At 37.6% G+C, this 14,750-nt stretch overlaps 1 long non-coding RNA gene across 8 annotated transcripts; it reads left to right on the top strand.

The window, feature by feature from the left end:
- Window positions 1–6: 6 nt before the first annotated feature.
- LOC106396228 lies at window positions 7–7,983 on the top strand. 8 transcript variants are annotated; one of them, XR_007317824.1, is made up of 14 exons: window positions 7–1,013; window positions 1,184–1,456; window positions 1,556–1,672; window positions 1,799–1,848; window positions 2,001–2,113; window positions 2,186–2,249; window positions 2,394–2,489; window positions 3,117–3,306; window positions 4,081–4,159; window positions 4,252–4,332; window positions 4,443–5,349; window positions 5,497–5,611; window positions 5,679–5,758; window positions 5,978–7,983. It is a non-coding gene; the product is annotated as an uncharacterized LOC106396228 (long non-coding RNA). The 8 variants fall into 8 exon arrangements; XR_007317820.1 differs by having other exon boundaries at window positions 7–778; window positions 943–1,013; window positions 3,117–4,332; XR_007317823.1 differs by having other exon boundaries at window positions 4,081–4,332.
- The last annotated feature ends 6,767 nt before the right edge of the window (window positions 7,984–14,750 follow it).

Genomic DNA, 14,750 nt, shown 5'->3' with positions numbered 1-14,750 from the left:
CTCAACTTGTTTTCTTGCTTCCTTCCTGTGTTACCTAATTGCTCGCTTCTCAGATTTCTCTGTTGAGTTCAGTTTTTTTTTCTGTTTAGTTCATTGATTATTTGCTACTTGATTTTGTAAGTGTTCTCACTTACTCGCACGCTAACTAGCTGTTCTTTAAAATCATCATTGACCAATATATTTATTGCAAGATCTATATTACATTAGTTTTAGTTCATTTATTTATTAATTTTGTCCTTAATTACTTGCTTTCTTAATTCTTTACTGGTTCGTTTTCTTGCCTGCTTTGTTAGTTGCTAGCTCTCTTAATTACTTGCTTTCTTGATTTGTTGCTAACTTCTTTGCTTCATTCCTTGATTCTCTGCGTGCTTGTGTTTCTTTCTAATTTTATTTATTTCTTGCTTGCTTCCTTGTTTTTCTTAGCTTCATGCTACTTTTATCATTTTCTTACTTACCTTCCTTACCTACTAGACCTTTTTAACTTCTTTATTTCCTTACTTTGAACTAACCCTCTAGCTTAATATATTTAGATACTTCTCGGTTACTCGTTGAGAGTAGCACAGGTGGAGACTCTTGAGCGTCTATCAAGGAAACTAAAGTACTAGTTCATCAACAATGCCTCCACATGGATCATCTCTTTTGTGAAGGCCTATGATGATCATTCTTTTTCCGTTACTTCTTCATTCTGATCTCGTTTGTATCTAAATATTTTATTTGACTGTTTTAATTATTCAGGGTCTGAGATCAGGCGTTTACTCTCTCTGCTACCATGAAACAGGTCCATCTTTTTCATGCATGTCTCATACCATCTGTCGTCTTTTTTATGTATGACTCATACCAGCAACTCTTTGACAAATATTTTTCGTCAGATGTGATGTGTTATCTTGTGCATGTTATGAAATGGAAGTCAGAGATTCATGCTTACTTCCTTAGATTTTGCAGAACAAGTTCAGGATATGAATCTTCAACCAAAAGTAGTTCGGATGGCAGAAATGGAAGAATTACGTGTTGAGGTATTCCTTTATTGTTTCCTCATTACTGATCCTCTATTGTTTTGATTAATCTTTAGATCAGATAAGCTCAGCCTTAATACGTTTTAGATAATATATGTATCGTTGGAGCAATCGAATGAAGCCAGATAAAGGTTAAATTGATGTATATGTTTGGGGAATGTGCATTGCAGGTCAAAGGCGAGAGTCTGTTCACTTTCAGATAAGTTCGCTGCCTGTGGAGTAGCTCTTTGACGATGATTTTGTATTGTAAGTTTTTGATGTGTTCTCAAATCAGAAGTACATACTTTATACGCTTATTTGCAGAATTATAGCAATCGGAGCTCTAAAATGTGTGTGAGACAATCTCTGGAATTCCTTTGAGTCCCATCGCAAAAGCTCTAAATGGCTACGAGAAAACAACTAGCCTGACATCTTCTTATTTCTGAATCAAATCCGTATGTCAGGTATAAATTTGTTTCTGATTGTTCCCTAATTTTTATTATTGTTTGTCGTTTGTTTTGCTCTTATATTTTGAACAATCTCCTTTTCTGGTCTCCCGTTAGATTTATAATTAGGAAATGCTCTTCCTGTAAGTGTTTCGAAGTGGCGGAAGGGATTTACGACCGTCTTTAAGTTTACTCAGTTGAATGAAGCCTCAGAGGAAAACAAAACAGATTCAGGTGAATAGCATCCCCTATTTCTGTTAAAGGCATCAAAGAGTTTCTTTGCGTCATCCAGTTTTCCATTTTCTATCTACTCAACATATGCAATGTCATATCTCTCAGACATTATTTTGCGTATTTAAGGTCCATCACAAATGGCTAAGATTTTTGTTCATGAAGTAACATTCTGTCAGGTATGTGTCTTCCCTACTTTTATTATGCTTAGTCATTTGATTTTTCTCTTGTAGTTTCAAGTTGCATTCTCCTCCTTTCTCATGCAGTAGTAAAATTAAGATTTTGTTATGTTCTCAAATCAGAATCATGCATATAATGTAGTACTTTTCAGAGACCGTTCTGTTGATATCAAGTGCATCGCAAATGGAGCTCTAAAATTTCCGAGAGACATCGTCTACTAGTTTCTACAGCTTAATCCTACTTCTGCCAGAAATTACATTCTCAGTATTTCTTCTGCACATTACCTTTGAAAACTAATACAATTATCAAATTTATAATTTACTTCTGATGCTTTAGGTATGACATCACTTTAGAAGGCTATATTACTCGGCTGGAGACGGTCAGACATGTGGAGCTTGAGGTAAGGAAATGGAAATATCAAGATTCACTTGTGGCAGCAGTGATGAGAACTGGGCAATGACATTTTTGCTGATTAGCACCTTAATATAACATGTTAGCCGAGAATTCTTTTGGTTTGAATATACTTGTTTTGAACAATTTATAGATTGGCTACTCGGATTAAGCTGGTGACAGAGAGCGAGAACTTTTTGAGAAAACTGGCTTGGAACCCCGCACTAACTATCTGCAAACCATTGGCAATGTTAGTGCACCACTAAGAACTGAAATCAATAGCTCTAGTCTTTTGTTTAATCCGTTTGCCAGGTTTATTTTCTTTCTTATTTTTAATATGCTTAGTAGTCTGAAATTACATTCTCATTATATATTCTGCAATAGATGATATCATGTCTATCCGAACCCATAACTTTCAGTTGGTACCTTTAAGCACTTCAGTCCATAGCTCCGGAAAATTTTACATTAAACAGATAAAATCAATAGAAAATAACTGGGACTTTTGAAGTTATACTGAAAATTTTAAGCTCTTTATGTGCAGCAATGCAGGTCACTCGCCAGTGGAATTATATAATGCATTAAAATTTAAGCTTTTGTTACGTTCTCAAATCAGAAACACGTACATAATGTCGTACTTCCAATAGACCGTTATGTATGGAGCTCTAAAAATTTCTGAGAAACAGCCTTTGGAGTGTCGTGTTCTAGTTTCTAAAGATTAATCTTTATGCCAGATATGTTGTCTTTGCTCTTTTTGATATGCTTTGTAGAATGAAATACATTCTCACTATTTCTTCAGCACATGCAAATTTCGTTCTCTATGTGAGACGTTACCTTTGGAAACTCCATAACAATTTATAATTTGTTTTTGATGCTTTAGGTATGGCATCACTTTAGAAGGCTTTATTACTCAGCTGGGGATGTCAGACGTGTGAAGCTTGAGGTTAGAACATGGCAAAAGAAAGATCCAGTCGTGGAAGCAGTGATGAAATATGTCATCTTATTAGCGCTCAGTATGTTACTCTGAAAACAGGAGCAAGAAAAAGAAACAGGGCCTTCCTTTATCGATGGTAACCTCATACATCATGGATTCTTCATGCATATAAGACCACCTATCCATTAATGCTTACTTGCTTATTCTGTTTACTTCATTGCTTGCTTTTTTCTCAACTTGTTTTCTTGCTTCCTTGATTACTCCCTTAGATGCTTTACTTGCTTGCTTCTTTGTCTTTTGGTTCTTCTGTTTAGTGCATTGTCTGTTTCTCTGACTTATTGAGTTCAGTTTTTATTCTCTGTTTCTTTGATATTTCTGTTTAGTTCATTGATTATTTGCTACTTGACTTTGTTAGTGTGCTCACTTACTCGCACACTACTAGCTGTCTAACATGATTTTTAAGAATCATCATCCAATAAATTTAATTTACTATTTATTACATAACTTGCTTTTTTGATTCTTTACTGGTTTGCTTTTTCTTCGTTATTTTCTTTCTTTGGTTCGTTAGTTACTAGCTCCCTTAATTATTTGCTTTCTTGATTTGTTGCTTACTTTTTTTCGCTTGTTCCTTGATTCTCTGCATGTTGTCTTCTTTCTTATTTATTCCTTGCTTGCTTTCTTGTTTCTTTGATTTCCCGCTTACTTGCTGCATTGAGTTGTTTACTTTATTACTTGCTTCCTTTTCTTCTTTGCTTTCTTAAATACTTGATTCCTTCCTAGCTTAATGATTATTTTATCATTTTCTTAGTTTCTTCATCGCTTATTTAACTTCCTTACCTTCTGGGCTTGTTTAACTTTCTTTGCTTAATATCTTTAGATACTTTTCGGTTACTATTTGAATGTTGTACAGGTGGAGACTCTCTAGCGTCTATCCAGGAAACTAAAGTCCTAGTTCATCAACAATGCCTCCACATGGATCATTCTCTTTTGTTAAGGCCTATGATCATTATGTTTTTGTTACTGCTTCATTCTGATCTTGTTTGTATCTAAATATTTCATTCTGACTGTTTTAATTTTTCAGGGTCTGAGATCAGACATTTACTTGCAATGCAACCAGTCACTGAACCAGGAACCTTATGAGTTCTCTGGCACCATGAAACAGGTTCATCTTTTTCATGAATGTCTCATACAAGCAACTCTTTGTCAAATATTTTTGTTGTCAGATGTGCGTGCTTGTGCCTATTATGAACTAGAAGTTGCTTTCTTGCTTAGGTTTTGCAGAACAAGTTCAGTATAAGAATCTCCAACAAAACTAGTTTGGATGGCAGAATATTTGACGAACTACGTGTTGAGTTAATTACAAAGAAAATAATTATAAAAGGTATCACTTAACAGTGTTTCAAAAAAAAAAAAAAAAAAAAAGGTATCACTTAACCATTCGTGAAAGACGTTGTGTTGTACTTGTATTGTTTCCTCATTAATGATCACCTATTCTTTTGATTAATCTAACAGTTTTAGTGAAAATAAGTAAGATCAGATCAGGTATTCCGGTCATAAGAACGTTTTGAATAAATATATGTATTATTGGAGCAATCGAATGACGCCAGACAAATGTTAAAGAGATGTATATGTTTTTGTAATGCATTTCAGGTCAAGAGCGACAATCAGTTCACTTCACAGTAGTTGTCGTGATCCCATTTGGCATTAGCCCTGAATTTGAAGATAAGTTCACTGCATGTGGAGTTGATCTTTGAGATGATTTTGTATTGTAAGCTTTTGATGTGTTCTCAATATCAAAATCACATAATGTATATGCTTATTGGCAGATCCATCACCAGTGGAGCTCTAAATGTCTGTGAGATAACATCTTCAAGTTTCTTGAAGTTAAGTCTGTGTCCCATGTATCTGTCTTCAATCTTTTCTTCTGCTTTTGATTTTATAGTTATAAATTTCGAGCTTTTGGCATGTTCTCAAGTCTGATCCACATATACATCATCGTATCTCTAAGATTTCGTTTTGTCTATTTCAGGTCCATCGCAAGTGGAGCTCAAATATGGCTAAGATACAACCACGATACCGTGTCATCTTCTTGTTTCTAAATCAAATCCTTCTGTCGAGTTAACAACATGGAAAAATAAAAACCCAGTTGTGGCAGGTTTGCACCTTTTGTCCTTAACAGGTAATTAAGTTATTTATATCAGTCATTCAACATATACATGCTCTACTTAGAACTGATTACTATCATGTATCTTTTGGTTAAGTTAAAAAGAAAAACTGATTTACAGATACTCCACCCCTGAATCAAAACTGAATGTACACTTTACAGGTCTTAATGTCCAAGTTACTATACCAATCAAATATGGTATATGGCCTAACATTCAAAACCTGTCTCTTAGACTATGGTGGCTTGGAACTCCGCCTTAAGCCTCTGCAAACCACTAGTAAGTTTTCATCTTGTTGAGTTCAATCAGTATTTAGTATTCGTTGATGTATCTCTCATATTGTCAGGTCCTTTAAGAACAGCAGTCCATAGTCTGGAGAAAAAAGGCATAAACGGTTACAGAGAAAGGCACAAACTTATGGAAAAGGTAATCAATAAAAAATGACTAGGGCTCGATTACGATTGTTTTGAAATAATACTGAAAGTTGTATGCCTTCATATGTTTTCTAATCGCTTATGTGAAGCACTATGGAAGACAACCTCTAGAACTGCATCTTCTAGTTTCCTAAGTTTTAAATCTCTTGTTTTCTCCAGGTAGTTGTGTTCACTGTTATCTTCTATTCTTTTCTGTTGTTTTTGCCTACAGATATAATCACGAATGAAGCTTTCTAGACATCATTAAGGCCAGGGAACTACAGAGTAATCCTACCAAACTTTGTAAGTATGTTCAATCATTTTCTTTTGGTCTTTTGATTTTGCTTGTATAGTTTGATGTTCTCTCTGTTTCCTCTGCAGCAACAGATTCCATAGTCTGATGTGATGTATCTCAGAGAATGTTATATATAGGTTCTTCTCAATCACTTAAATTTTCATTCACACATACATACATGTGTGCATACATGTGTGCATTCGGACATATTGCTTTCTTGATTCTTTACTGGTATGCTTTCTTACTTTCTTTGTTATTTTTATTTTTATTTTTATTTCTTTTCTTCGTTATTATCTCTCTTTGCTTTGTTTCAACTGTTCCTTAGTTCCCTGCGTGCTTGTTTTCTTTCTTATTTGTTTCTTGATTCCTTGCTTTATTGTGTTCCTTTTTTGCTTCCTTCCTTGTTTTTCTTTGATTTCGTGGTTCCTTGCTGTATTTACTTTGTTACTTGATTTACTGGTTTCTTGCTGTATTTACTCTTTGTTTACTTTCTTACTGCTTCTTTGTTCATTGATTTCCTAAATACTTGATTCCTTACTAGCTTCCTGCTTTTATCATTTTCGTACTTGCTTCCTTTGTTTACTTGGTTATCTTACCTACTGGACTGCTTTAACTTTCTTACTCAGAACTAACCATATCTTTATATAGTTCTCGGTTACTGTTTGAAAATAGCATAGATGGAGGGTATAGATGGAGACTCTTGATCACTAAGGAAAGTCTCGTTAATGAACATCGCTTCCACATGGATCATCCCTTTTGTGATGATCATTCTGTTTTTGTTATTTCTTCATGCTGATCTCGTTTGTATCTAAATTCTTTTATATGTCCGTGCTAATTATACAAGAGGGTTAGATCCTGCCATTTACTAGCAACCGAGTCTCTGACACCATGAAACAAGTTCCTTTTTCAAGTACGTATTTGCCAAATATTTTTCATTAGACATGTTTGCATGTAGTCCATCTTTGATACCTAACTTGTGACTATTACTAACTAGCGGTTGGAGATTCATGCTTACTTTCTTAGCTGTTGCAGAACTAATTTGGATGCCAGAAAATTGGAAGAATTACGTGTGTTCTTTCAATTACGAAGAAATAAGTATATAAGGTATCGCTTCATCACTTAACCATTCATGAAGGACGTTGTGTTGTACATTATTGTTTCCTCATAATTGTTCATCTATTCTTTTGATTAATCTAACATAATGTATATGCTTATTTCGCATATCAAACTGCCTGAAACACATTATTTGCATTCGTGGATTCATGCCTACGTTCATCTATACATCGCATTCATGCATTTGTTCTTCTGTAATTATTTGTTTCGTTTCATTGCTTCCTTCACCGATTCTTGCATGCTTGACCTGTTTTCTTGCTTAATTCTTTGCTTCTTTTGTTTACTTTTTTGCTTGTGTTTTTTGATTAACTTATTTGCTTGCTTTCTTGTTTTCTTGATTGATTATTGCTTCTCTGATTTCTCACTTTCACTTCATTGTTTAATTCTCTCTTTCTTTGATTCCTCTGTTTCGTTCATTGATCATTTTTCTCTTATTTCACTACTTGTTTTGTCCTACTTGATATTGTAAGTGTGTTCACTTACTCGCGCCCTAATAGCTGCCTAGCAATTGTTTTTCAAAGTTATTATCGTTCAGCCTTATGTAACTTTAATTCACTCTTATTTATTTTTAGTAATTTACTGCAATTAGCATTATTATTATTATTTGTTGTAAAAAAGCATTTTTTTAAAAGCAACTGCAGTTAGCATTTATCAGCTAATTATACTTTAAATTATCAGGCAGCTGAGACGTCAGACATATTTTTTTGGGTAAAAGAGTTAGAAGATTCTTGTGAGATAAAATTTTAACATGTTGTATGCATCTTCCGATTCGATTACATGACAATGTGTATGAAAATTGTTTATAATATAATAAAAATTAGTTTAGTTAATACTACGCAGAAAATAGAAAAGCAAAAAGTATATTCTTTTTTTGGGACACCGAAAAGGAGAGTATAATTTGTTATTGTTTAAGATAAAATAGTTTGGTCCTAAAATAAAATAGTTTATATTGTTTTGTAAACCTTATTGTGTAGCGTTTACGGATGTACTTGACTTGTTCATCGAGTCTCGCCACTGTATCGTTGAGTTCATCCGCTGCTCTGGATCTTCGCATCGTAGCTCCGATTGTCCTTGCCTTGCCATCTTCGATCGATGATCGACTTAGCTCACTGCACCAAATGATAGGAATCAAATTGTGTTTGTATATGAAATTTGAATACGAGTACTGTATACCTTCTCTTTACAAACAAATCTCGTAGTAGAGCCTAAGACTGGAGTTACACTCTAATCTTTTTCTATCCACTCGATAAAAACCCCACCCTCAACAGTACTTGATTCATCTTATTTATACTAGCAAGCTGGCCTAACTGCCTAAAAAAATTGTATAACGGCATAAACAACTGGCCCCCACATTCAAACTAACTTTCCCGCGTCTCTATTCACAGAGCCAGTCCTAATTATTATGTGGCTAGAAGCCAATTAAAAAAATGTGGCTGATGTCCCTCGAACCCGCAACCTGAAACACTAACAACACTAGACAAACCGCTGAGATACTAAGAACGTTATGTCCAGATGTGGCCGGTTAGAGTGATAATATTTGGTGGCCGGAAGCACCAGCTTCATTGGCTTCCCTCCAAGACCGGCTCTGTCTATTCAGCTCCCTCCGCATCATCAGCTATCTCTTCCTCAAACACTGCACTTCCAGACACTGAAGCTCCTTTTCCTTATTTATTCTTTAGTCTCTGCCTCACACAATGCTTCCAAGGCCTATCAGAACCACAGCGTTTATTAACCTCACATTAGAACAGAGAGTATCATCTTGCATCATCTTCTACTTGATCTTCCAACGATGCCACACAAATGAAGCATTTTGATCAGTCTCATGTGTAATACAACAGCTTGTCTTTCGATCCTCAAATAATTATTGAATGGAATGTGATCCACAAAATGAGCAGATCTGTCCCCGACCTCAATGAAATCTTGGTAGAATACCCATGTGGTTTTATTTCGACGATGCTCTTTCCATTGAACAGGAAAATGGGTTGATAGATAAAGGATCGAAGACGAGGTGAACATAGGTCTAGAAGATAATCCACAAAGGATCGAAGATGAGGTGAACACAGGTTTAGAAGATAATCTAAAAGGGAAGATATATCATCTCGAAGATGTTGGATTCGTGCAATGAAGGTGGTGATAGAGAAAAGAGACTTGAGGAAGAAGATAAAGATGACTTCTTATTAATATCTCAAAATAGCAAAAAGGCGTACGTAAACGGTTTGTGAACCGGTTTATTTCTACTAAACCAAAATACACACATAAAATCTCTAAACCGGAATTAACCATAATTCATGTCACAAGGATCACAAAGCTTACAGATATTAACGGAATAGTGTAGACTCTGCGGATAAGAAAAAGAGGCTTTCTTTATGTGGCTCATAAATCATAACTGCATAGAGAACTTCCATCTTTTTTTTTTGTCAGCAACATAAACGGAATAGTGTAGACTCTGCGGATCTAAAATAGTAGCTCCACATCTATATGGCTACCAAAAGACAGTTGCTTCCTTGCACTGTGTGCAAGACTGTCTGCGTTTGAATTATGCGTCCGTAGTATATGAATGAGCTCTGAGCTGTTGAAATTTCTCTTGAAAACTTTTATGTCTTTTAAGTAACTTCCAAAGGTTAACCATTTTTCTGATTCCGAAACAATTTTCACCAACTGAGAACAATCCATTGCAAATGTAACAGTGAACTGTGTTAGACTCGTCATACACTTTCATCGGTTAGAATCCATCAAAGTTTCTAAAATATAATAAAATAAAAGTATTAGTAATATAATCATTCATTTATATTTCATTTTTTAAAACCATATAAAGGATTTATTTTCCCTAATAGAATGACACTTGTCCCTTAAATTTGTAGACAATTTCTTAAAAGATTTTAATTAAGAACTAGATTTTGACCCGCCTTTAAAAGAGCGGGTCTATTTTTTATTTTACATTTTTTTAGAAATTTAATTTTTATATTTATGATTTTTAAACATATTTGTGTTTTTTTTTGTATAATATTTTTGTTAAATGATTAAAAAGAGATTTTAATAATTGTATTAAAATAGTTAGACCACACCTATATCAATAGGTCATGTTGCTATTTTAATAGAATAGATTTTTGCTCTTTTTTTTAATTTGTTATTTTTTTAAATGATTAGAACTTCCTGATATTACTGTTGGAGAAAAGACGAGTAAATAGATAAGGATACACAATTTTCAAGTGGAGAGGAAGAGTAAAGATATTGTTGGGGTCAAAACCGGTCACGACGGAATCAATGCCTGAAAGTTCCCGGAAAACCAATTCTCGATCGATCATTGAAAATTAGATATTCCAGAAAACGGTTAATCAAGTAAAAGACAGTTTTTCGCGGATGCGAACCGAAGAACGTCGAGAAGAGTATCAGTCTGGATGAGGTCTCAATCGTAAGCAAGACCGACCACCTCGCCCTAGGGCGAGGACCGTCTCAACACGGGTCACCTTGCCCACGACCCACACCGAGGTCACCTCGCCCATGGGCGAGGACGATCCGCGCCGAGGTCACCTCGCCCATGGGCGAGAACGACCCACACCGACGTCACCTCGCCCATGGGCGAGGACGACCCGCGCCAAAACCGTGCATCCTCGTCTAAGTTCCTGTAACACAATCCTCGGGCCCTTGGACACAATATCCATGTCTCGTCTCACTTAGGATTATCAAAGAAAGACTTCGGGAAAAGTTATAAAAACTTGGTCGTCGAAACGGATTTCTGCCTGCTGTATAAAACAGCTATGGTTAGCTTGAACACCAGTTGCCTTAACTATACGGGAAATTGGAATCCTTTTGGAAAAACCAACGGCTGTTTTCTAGGAAAAATCGTAAAAACATCTAAGCCCCAAAAAGGCCCAAAAGGGGCCTGAACTGCGGCTAAACGGCCCACTTACGATTTTAGAACAGGATTGAGCCCAAGACTGATATGACGGTCTATTTTTTATTTCGCAGGAAAAGATATATGTCAAGTTTCCGAAGAAAATCATGAAGGGTGACGAAAAATGGAAAAGCCCATCTCGCGACGAATCCGGCTCAGGAAAAGGTGCAAACCGACCTAGAGAGAGTATATAAGGAGGGCTTAAGGCGAGGAGCAAGAGGGAGCTTTCTGAGAGCAAACTTAATACTTAGAGCAATTTAGGCATTTTTTCGTTTTTACTATCGAGCTGCGACTCGACTAGGTTAGAACTTAGGTGGCTAGACTAGTGAACGTACCGACAGCTCTCTGGACTAGGATCTTACCTGTTGTTCACGCTCAAACGCGCATTCAGAAATAAGACCTCTTTGTTCTCTTTTCCCTCTTTTATGATTATTACTTTTGACTATTTCATATTGATTGTGTTGTGCGTGGCCCAGCAGATAACCGGGACCTTCAGGGAAGGCTAGATTAGCTTGGCTTTCCTCCGATTAACAAATCTCGATGGTGTCAATTCCAGTTCCCACAGTTTAGCGCTAGAAGGAGGGGGTACGGATCTATCTCTCACGCAACCGGGCACGCTCAGTCAGGTATGACGATCGACGCTGACAAAGACAAGAAAACGCACGACGGGACTTCCGTCAATGCCAACGCTGACAGAACTCCAGCTGGAAACGTATCCATGGTCACTACAAACGCCGTGATACTGGACCAGAAGAAAGAAATGTTCGCCTTCGCTCAGAAAAAGTCGAATGAACAAGGAAAGCTCGTGGCCTCTCTCGCAAACCAGGTGGAAACCTTAACGGCAAAGGCCAAGCGTAAAAATCCGCGCGGGGCCACAAGAGCCCGCAGCGGCAGAAGACTCGATTTCGAGACTCCGAGCGATCGGGCCACACAGGCAGACAAGGATTCTTCAGGTCAGAACCCTGACGAAACAGTCCCGCCAGGTGCACAACTGACCGCAGAGAATCTTCCACCTCCCGCCGGGAGCAACGAAGGAGGCAATATCGAGCGGATCGATCTGGACATAAGCGACCAGTCCGATCACTCGGACGGAGGTGCCGACGTCCATCCGAGAAGAACGCGAAGCCAGTCCGCTCGGCAGGATCCGTCATTCGAAAAGCCCATGACAGAGGAAGAAGAAAACCTCTATTGGGTAGAGCAGGAAGAACTGGCCGAGAATCAAGCTCGGATCCACCGCAGCCAACGCCAACAGGCTCGCAAGGCTGCTAGAAATCCTGATGAGATCCATGATCTCCGCGAGTACATCGCAAAAACTGCGACAGAAGTCAAGGCGGTAAAGTCACAGATTCACCACGCGACAAGCGCTGCACCAGAAATCGACAGACTTCTCGAGGAAGCGCGAAAAACTCTGTTCAGTGCCCGGATCACGGAAACTAACATCTCAGATCCTGGGAAGATCAAAATTCCCGTCTATGATGGCACCACCGACCCGAAGGCGCATATGCAGTCTTTCCAGATCGCGATGGGAAGGTACAAGCTCAAGGAACGCGAACGAGACGCTGGCTACTGCCTCCTCTTCGTCGAAAACTTCAAAGGAGTCGCGCTCGAATGGTTTTCTTGTCTGAAACGAAACTCCATCGGAAGTTTTCGTCAGCTCGTGTTGTAGGCACAGGGGGGGGTAACCCACGAATTGGTAAAAATGGTGGAACCAAGGTTTAAACCTGAAAACAAAGAGAACCAATTTTTATGAGTTTTTAGAGTTTTATAATGCAAACAGAAACAAATATGAAAACAAATGAGATGATGATGATAATGATAATAAAACAAGATAAATAAACAAAGGATAGGATGGAATCAGGCTGCTGGATGTGTATCACTCTAAGCTTGATCAAATGATGGCTTGAAGTGGATTTGCGGAGGAAGGTTTGATTGAATCTCTCAATCTGATGGAATGATGGATCGAAGTGATTGACTCTCTCAATATGTGTACTGAGCTTGTTTGATTTGCACAAACAAACTAGACTCACGAAATCAATAAGACAACAAAGAATCTCTCTTTGAATCCTAAAGACCGATATTTTATACAAAGAACAACTTTGATAAAACTGAATAAACTTTCTATTAACTTGGTGATTAAGGGTGTCTCTTTACAATGACTATCTAAGAGCTTATATAATGCTCTGGAAACTAATTCTAACGTTCATAATAAGAAAAGAAAGGAAACAAATCAAGCAAACTAACAAAATCGGAAACTAGCCGTTGGAGCCTTTTATGGGATTTTGGCTCCAAGTGAGAAACTTGATTCTTCTTGAACCTGGACGGTTTAAGGGGATAAGAGAGCTTTCTTGGGACCTTCTTGAATGCTTGATAGATGCTGATCTCGTCCTTGCCTTGGTAGAAAAAGAGCTGTTGGAGTTTGAATGCAAGAGACTCCAAATAAGGCAGTTTGGTGATAATGGGGATCTTCTTATTCCTATGTGGGCTGGTGCATGGATGAAGTTGTAGAACTCTTCTGGCTCCTGTATAATGTCTCCTGGATGTCTTGGTTAGTCTGGACGTCGTCTGGTTCTCCTGGTTGGATTGGAATTGCTTGGAATGGATCAAACCGAAAGATTGTCCAATCTTTCCATAAATAGCTCCGGTTTGATTTAAGTGATTCTCCATTGAACCGACTGATCTCCTGGGTTCTGGTGCAGCTAAGGACTTCTGGAATACCTCCTGATTGGTTGAAATGATCTCCTGGTCGCCAATTTCTGGTTTGAAGCTGATTGAACCGGTTAGCTTCCAATTGAGGCGAGTGTAGCACTGGTTTGACCGGTTCTGGCAAATTGAACATATCTTCTGATTTCCGTGTCCATTTTTCCTGAGCTTTGGCTTTCTGGAAAGCTGAAAGAATGCTCTTGAATTTGATGACGGATTTGCTTCAGGCCGCTCCTTACTTGGGCTTAAATCTCCTTCTAAAGTCGGATACTCGCAGATGGACAGGCTGAGAAACCTCTGAGTTGTAAAATTCATAACGTCTTGCTCCGTGAATATTTTGGCCCAATTCCAATTGGCCTGGACTCCTTCTTGAGTGTAGAATCCATAAAAATTAGCCTCGTGATTTAAACCCTCCTGGTTTGTAAGATATGGCATTTTCCGTGCACGTATGTCCTGGTTTGCGCCTTGGCTGGTTGAGTAGGGCTTTGGTTGACCTCCGGTTCAGTTGCTGATCTGATGACCACATCATCCCCTCCCTCTTGACAAGGTTTCGACCTCGAAACTGTATAATCTGCACCAAAATAGAGCAAGTCAGCTTTCATTCTCTTTTGAGATTCTAAAGCCTTACCTTGGCATTGTTTTGGTTTTGCTTCTTTAAGCAATAGGGACTGCATTGTCTCTTGAACAATCTTCTGGGCCATCTCAAGAGTCACGCCTGGTGGTTCTTCTTCTTTAAATTCTTGCTCCTTAGTTCCTGTTACATTACCCTTTGACAAAGACAAGTGCATCATACAAGAATTTGAGCTAATAAATCAGATTGAATAAAACTATCACTCTTTATAGATAAATCTGTTTTCTTTTCTAGTGATGTCTCAGTCAATACTTGTTTACTTGGACAACTACAGCAAAGTGTCCTCTTTTATGACATCTATAACAATGTCTGATCTTTTAAATTTTCAGAGTTAGAAGACTTACAGTGGCTTGTTGTCTCTTCTTTCTTGA

Source organism: Brassica napus, chromosome A2 (assembly GCF_020379485.1).
Source record: "Brassica napus cultivar Da-Ae chromosome A2, Da-Ae, whole genome shotgun sequence".
Classification (NCBI taxonomy): Eukaryota; Viridiplantae; Streptophyta; class Magnoliopsida; order Brassicales; family Brassicaceae; genus Brassica; species Brassica napus.
Note: the sequence above shows the minus strand (reverse complement) of the source record. Positions and strands in the feature narration are given on the sequence as shown.